General features: G+C 33.9%; 1 long non-coding RNA gene across 1 annotated transcript; it reads right to left on the bottom strand.

Annotated features, from left to right (window-relative positions):
* Positions 1-1,435: 1,435 nt before the first annotated feature.
* LOC107781675 (uncharacterized) lies at positions 1,436-5,454 on the bottom strand. The gene is made up of 3 exons (XR_001647058.2): positions 5,170-5,454; positions 2,837-2,931; positions 1,436-1,782 (listed from the first exon to the last, which is right to left on the bottom strand). It is a non-coding gene; the product is annotated as an uncharacterized LOC107781675 (long non-coding RNA).
* Between the last annotated feature and the right edge of the window lie 996 nt (positions 5,455-6,450).

Below are 6,450 nucleotides of genomic sequence, written 5' to 3'. Positions count from 1 at the left end.
TATTTTCTTTACACTATTATGAACTGCTATTGGTTATTGATGTTGGACCGGACCTATGTTCCAACTCGTCACTGCTTTCAAACCTAAGTTTAGGTTTGTTACTTATTGAGTACATGGGGTCAGTTGTACTCATACTACACTTCCTGCACATTGCATGCAAATTTTGGATGTCGATATTGCTGTGTTCAACGAAAGCTGGATTGGAAGATGTACTTGCTTCCAGATTATAGCTACCTCTTGTTCATGGTAGCCTTAGATTATATAACTCCTTTTATGTACTTTTCAAACAGAAGATGTATTTATTTCCTATTAGTTTTGAAACCTCTAGTCTTAGAAGCTCATGATTTTTACTACCAGTCCTTGGGAAATGTATAAGATTTAGATAATTCCTTTGTTTAGTTGTTTTATTAAGTTAAATGGAAATGGTTAATTGTAAATTGGCTTACCTAGCGGGTTGGGTTAGGTGCCATCACGACTTGTGGATTTTGGGTCGTGACAGATTGGTATCAGAGCTCTAGGTTCATAGGTTCTACAAGTCATGAGCAAGTGTCTAATAGAGTCTTGCGGATCGGTATGACGACGTCCATACCTATCTACGAGAGGTTACAGGGCATTTAGGATATACTTCCTATCTTTCTTTCATTATCGTGTAATATTGATTCAGCTTGAAGCGTGAACCTTTGAATTCCTTCCACGCATTCGTATGCACACTTGAGTGCTCGGTATCAACTGTGCATCGACGGCTTGTGATTCCCTGGATGGAGTGCGAGATGTGATTTCTGTGTGTTGATGATGGAACAGTCTGGAGGACTTGAGGCCGGGTTTTGACTGTATCTTGAGCATTGAGGTATTGATTGTGTGAGCACATGCTTTTGGATTTATATGTCCGGTAGTGTCCCTATTAATGAAATTTGTGGCTGGATGGCTACGTGATGAGTAAGATGTACCACTACAACAAAAAAATCTTTTAGCGGCAATTAATATGTTCTTTAGCGGTAATAACAATTGCCGCAAATAAATTTACCGGCAATTAATCATTAGCCGGCGAATCCAGCATCGCTAAAGAGCAAATGCTGGTAAAGATCCCCTTTATTGCCGCAATATCCAAATTACCGGTAATTAATATTATTTACCGGTAATTAATATGGCCAGTAAAACTCTCCAGAATATCCAAATTCACACATTTTATGGCTTTAGTTATTACCGGTAAACATCATTCAATTGCCGATAGAGACCGTACAAAAGAACCCTTTTAGCGGCGAATGCAACAGTCACTGAAACTATCTGCCAATTGGTCTTTATCCATATACTACTTCTGTTATTTTCTATAAAGATCCATCTTATTGTCAAAAGGGTTTATTTTTTCATGATTTTTTATTGCATGTTATATATATTTAAATTCAAGTATAATAATAATAATAATAATATAATAAGATTCATTCAAAAGAGCTTAATGCACTATATTAAATCCTAAGCAAAATAACTATTAATTCATAATTTCATAGTGCCAACTACATAACCAAAAAAGTAAACTGTTTGAATCTAATAGCTAGTACCATTTGGTCTAATAACTGATATTATCAAATAGCTATAATACAATACAACAAATACATATTAAATTTTCTCTAACTCTTGATCATGATGAAGCCTTCCACACGAAAAATGTCTGAAGATCCACTTAATCTCTGGCTAAACGTTCGAGTAATAGTTGTTTGCCTTCCCAAGACCATATAATATCTCGCAACTAGTCTCCAAAGATATATGCCTTGCATATATCAGTACCTTTACAGGAAATAAATCAAAGCATGAAATTAGTATTTCTTTTGGTGTGGTAGTAAGCCATGAATGGTGTGATATTGCACAAGTAATTTAAAACCAATGATCATCAAATAGCCTCGAGCACTTATGAAATTAAGCAACAAAGTATGCACCGAAGATTTTGGTAGGTGTCAAAGCATTAGGTTGATCATTAACTTGTCTGTTTCACCTGTAGGCTTTTAAGACATCACGATTGGGGAAAAAATAGAATCTCTTGTAGGCTTCTAGTTGTACTATACAAGCCATCTATTTCGTATTTCGTATTTCATATCGTGTATTTCATATTTCGTATCTCTTATATATTGTTGTTATTTTTATTACGCATTTTTATGGTACTAATATATCATCTCCTATTGCTTTTTTGAGCCGAGGGTCTCCTGGAAACAGCCTCTCTACCCTTCGGGGTAGGGGTAAGGTCTGCGTACATATTACCCTCCCCAGACCCCACTTGTGGGATTATACTGGGTCGTTGTCGTTGTCGTTGTTAAGAGCAGAAGGTTGATTTTTCAGGATCTCAACAATCTTTCAATATTTCAAAAAATATATCTATGTAGAAATAAACTAACAACTGCACTATCTAAGAACCAAAACTAGAAATAGAGCAACAATACTTTTAAGTTAATTTTCACAAGACTAGATATCTAAACTAATAAAATCACATGCTCGGACTGCCACTCTACTGCAACTATGTGAAATGGCAAAAATCCTAACTGTATCTGGACCAAGCTAACAATCTCATGAAATTAGTTATTCCTATCTAATTATCAATAAGATAGATTCCGGATAATAGAATATTAAGAAAAGAGAGAGGAGATTGCCATATTAGACGCTCACCAATACAAACAAGTTCTACTATTTTTTCTAGAACAATTAAATAGTTACACAAACGAGAGGAGAGGACTGAAAATAACGAGTTAAGAACCAAATATTTCTTTTATTATACCATGGACGGATAGGAAGCTGTAGAGCGGAGATTAGCAACATATATTCAAATACAAAAAAGAAAAGAAATCTTTACTTTGAAATGACAGTAGTAGTCCTTGTGTTGCTCGTTCATCGTCACTATTTGCATAAGGGATCAATTATATTTTCTTGACATGGATCATCAGGGACCTATTATAAATATCAACAGATTAGGAAACAATTGGACCAAGTAAATATCTTTAGCATATTATAATATAGAAACCTACCTTCAATAAGAGACTTAAGAAAAATCTCCACCAAACTCAACAGAAATAAAAATTGCAGTTGCTACTAGCAGAAAATAAATATAAAACGGAATGATATTATAATACTGCAGTTCTTCATCATATTATTCATTGACCATATTGCCAAATCAGGTTCTCATATTACGTTCTCCATGAGAAAGCGCTTTATAAGTTGCAAGAACTCATAGAAGTCATTTCAAAGTAGTGCTATTATGAAATAGAAAGAATATATATTCTTTTCTTTAGAAGTGGAACATCGAGGGAAAATGATAGTTTGAGAATAGAAATTCTCATATTAGGAGCTAATTTTCATTCAGGTTTCTTTACGACTAGCACTGCATCTAAACTTCAGAAAAGTAAAGAAGGAAAAATGAAAATGATTTGTCTATGACAATAATCAAGCTAGATATTATGAGCCAGTTTTTCTCCATCAAACATTTTAATGATATTGGTATAACACTAATAAAGAGGAGAAGAAGAAGTATCCTAACTGCAGTGCAGCACCATGGATCCTATTGAAAGATCTTAAGTATCAACTAACACTAGAAGTATCCTATTGAAAGATCAACTAATTCATGCTCAGTAGCAGAAACCTATCTAATAACTGCAGTGCAGCACCATGGATGGAAAACAAACTTTTTAAATTTCCAAGTTCACATGATAACCTAGTACAACAAGATTAGTATTCAACTTTTGCACTGAACATCAAATAGCTTCCCTAGTATCTTGTAATAGTTTCCACATCTACCTATGCAAGAATGGAAACAGGACGACATATATCTGATTAGAACAAAATTCTCACCATCTTCAATCCTCACTCTATTGAGAGCTACATTAGACAATTAGAAAAAAGTACATGCCAATTGGAAGTACCCCTTGAAGAAAAAAGTATATGACAATTAGAACAAAGTACCCCTTTGAAGAATGTGAACTTAACCTAAAAATAGAATCACAAATGGCGTATTCAAGAAGTGATTTTGACATCAAAATGTACCAAAATCACATTTAACACAAAATAAATTTGTTGTCTAAGGTTGTCAGAAGTGGAAGTCTAACTTACTTTGCCATTATTTTTTAAGTTAATGCGTCAAAGTGTTAAAAAAGGCAATCAACTTCCTAGGACATTTAATGGACAACAGGTTGCCTCATAAAAACTACTTTAGGTAATACATTCAAATTAGAAAATTTTACTTAAATCTTTGCCACATCACATCACCTCAACAATAAGTAAAAGTATGACGCTTTTTTTAACTTTCATCTTCTTTATCCCCCAACATGAAGCATTCATATGAAACTACACTATATCCCCTTGTTCGAAAAGAGTAATTTAAACAAATAGTTCATCAAAAGAGCAAATTGAAATCTGTAGTCTAAGTCACATGGCTAGAGTAAATATTGCATAAGAACTCAATACTAGTTGTCATGTCTCATATTTATTTTGTCTTATAAACATCAAATAATATGAAGAATGTCGTTAATCTGCCATAATGTCTATATCTTAGCATAGTTGTATAGCACCAACATGATTTCAAGATATTTCTACTTCACAATAAACCCTTTAAATTTCAAAATTTTACAAACCATTGCACATAGGGATTCCAGACCGATTTCGAAAGTAGGTCCCTCCAATCTATTCCTCTCAGATGCGTGAAAATTAATCATTACCTGGAATGAAACTTCATCAAGTAACCAGCAAAAGTTTCTTTCCAGAAACCTGAAAATCAAGTTGTTCCTACTCAAAAACTCATGAATTTATATGGAGTAGGTTACTAGAAATATTAGTTTATCCTCCTTTATTTTATCTAACTTAGCAACAATAAGAAAATTTAGAACGATTCATAGTAACTACATAGCTATAGTTCTTTGTTTCTACTAACATACTGAAGCTTTCTATCTTAATACTTCCTTTAGGTACTGTTTGTCAAGATTTTTTTTTCTTTTTAGATCTATTGTATTTCGAGATTAAATTTCATTCTCCTAACAAAAAATGCAACAACCAAAAGAACATGACTATAAAATCAAATAAAAATAAATTTTCCACAAAATCAATAACATTTCACAAAGTACCTGATGCCGAAAAGTGTTGACAATTGCAATTTATTAAGATACATAAAATAAAAAAAATATTATAAGGGAGCATAACCTGCACTTGGCTTCCTCAATTACAGAAAAAGGGCGTTTTCGCGCTTCGAATCCCACTGATATAGCAAGCAACTACTTTGCATCAGTAACCGAAACTGTTGACATGTAGATGTAGCAAGAACAAAGCATCAAATATTCTGATGTTTCTTTATTATTTAATAGGAAAAATAAAGGATCTCTGTCGAATAGTATTTTTAGGAAGATGATGAAATTGATGATGAATAAGCGGGTAATAATTGAGTAGGAATTAGAATTTTGGGCGTTAGGGTTTCATTGGATTTTGAATACTATGAAAAGGGCATGAAAGAATGAATACTACTTATGAATGTTAAGGAGGGAAATGAAAAATAATTTTGAGGGAGGGCAAAAAAAGTCCCGCTCTATACAAGGCATAAGCTTTTAGTGGCCATTTTTTTTAATTGCCGAGAAAAAAAATGGTTAATCTTGGCAATTATTCAATTGCCGCTAATATTGGTCTTTATGGAATTAATTACTGGCAATTGATTTATTGTCGCTAAATAATTGCCGCCATATGCCTTTTTTGTAGTAGTGTGTGACTGCGAGATGTGTTCATATAAGTTGAATGTGACGCGAAGGATTTGCTTGAGGTGTAGAAAGAACTATTTGGTACTTGATTTCCATCCTGATTTGACGTATAGTCTCGAGTTATGGGTGTTGAAGGACCTTTCATGTTATTTAGTTGAGGAGTGAAGTAGATTTTCATGTCGTGATATGAGCTCAGGCTCAGGAAGATTAAGTGATTGTGTAATGGTTATGATTGTGGAAGGGTATAAGAGATGTTGGTTTGAGGCGAAGCAGGTGGGTTATCTCCTGCGGGGTGTCATGAAGGTTGTGTGATCCCTATGTTATTTTGTAGCGAGTCCTCTTTTACCAGTAAATTATATGTATTGCAATTTGAGTTTGGATCACTTATGAGAGTTGGCTTGACTGTTACAAGGATGAATGCGAGATTTGCAGATGATTTGAGATATTAGATGGTTTGTGATGCATGAGCTTATGGAGGATTTAGTTGAATCTCATTATGGTATTAGGGCAGTAATAGAGTATGGGCATTGTTAGATATTGTGTATTTTGATCTATGGCTTTAAAGCCAAATGAGGAAGTCTGATATTGATAAGTTGATTGCACGGTTATGTGTTGTATTGGTTTCAGTTTGAGGTATACTGGTGAACTAGTTATGGCTTACAGAGATTGGGATCGAGGATGAATCGAGTAAGGAAATTTTGGATACGGATCGTATTACACTCTATGAGTATATGGA

This window comes from Nicotiana tabacum, chromosome 1 (assembly GCF_000715075.1).
Source record: "Nicotiana tabacum cultivar K326 chromosome 1, ASM71507v2, whole genome shotgun sequence".
Lineage (NCBI taxonomy): Eukaryota > Viridiplantae > Streptophyta > Magnoliopsida > Solanales > Solanaceae > Nicotiana > Nicotiana tabacum.
This window is presented reverse-complemented; position numbering and strand designations above follow the sequence as displayed.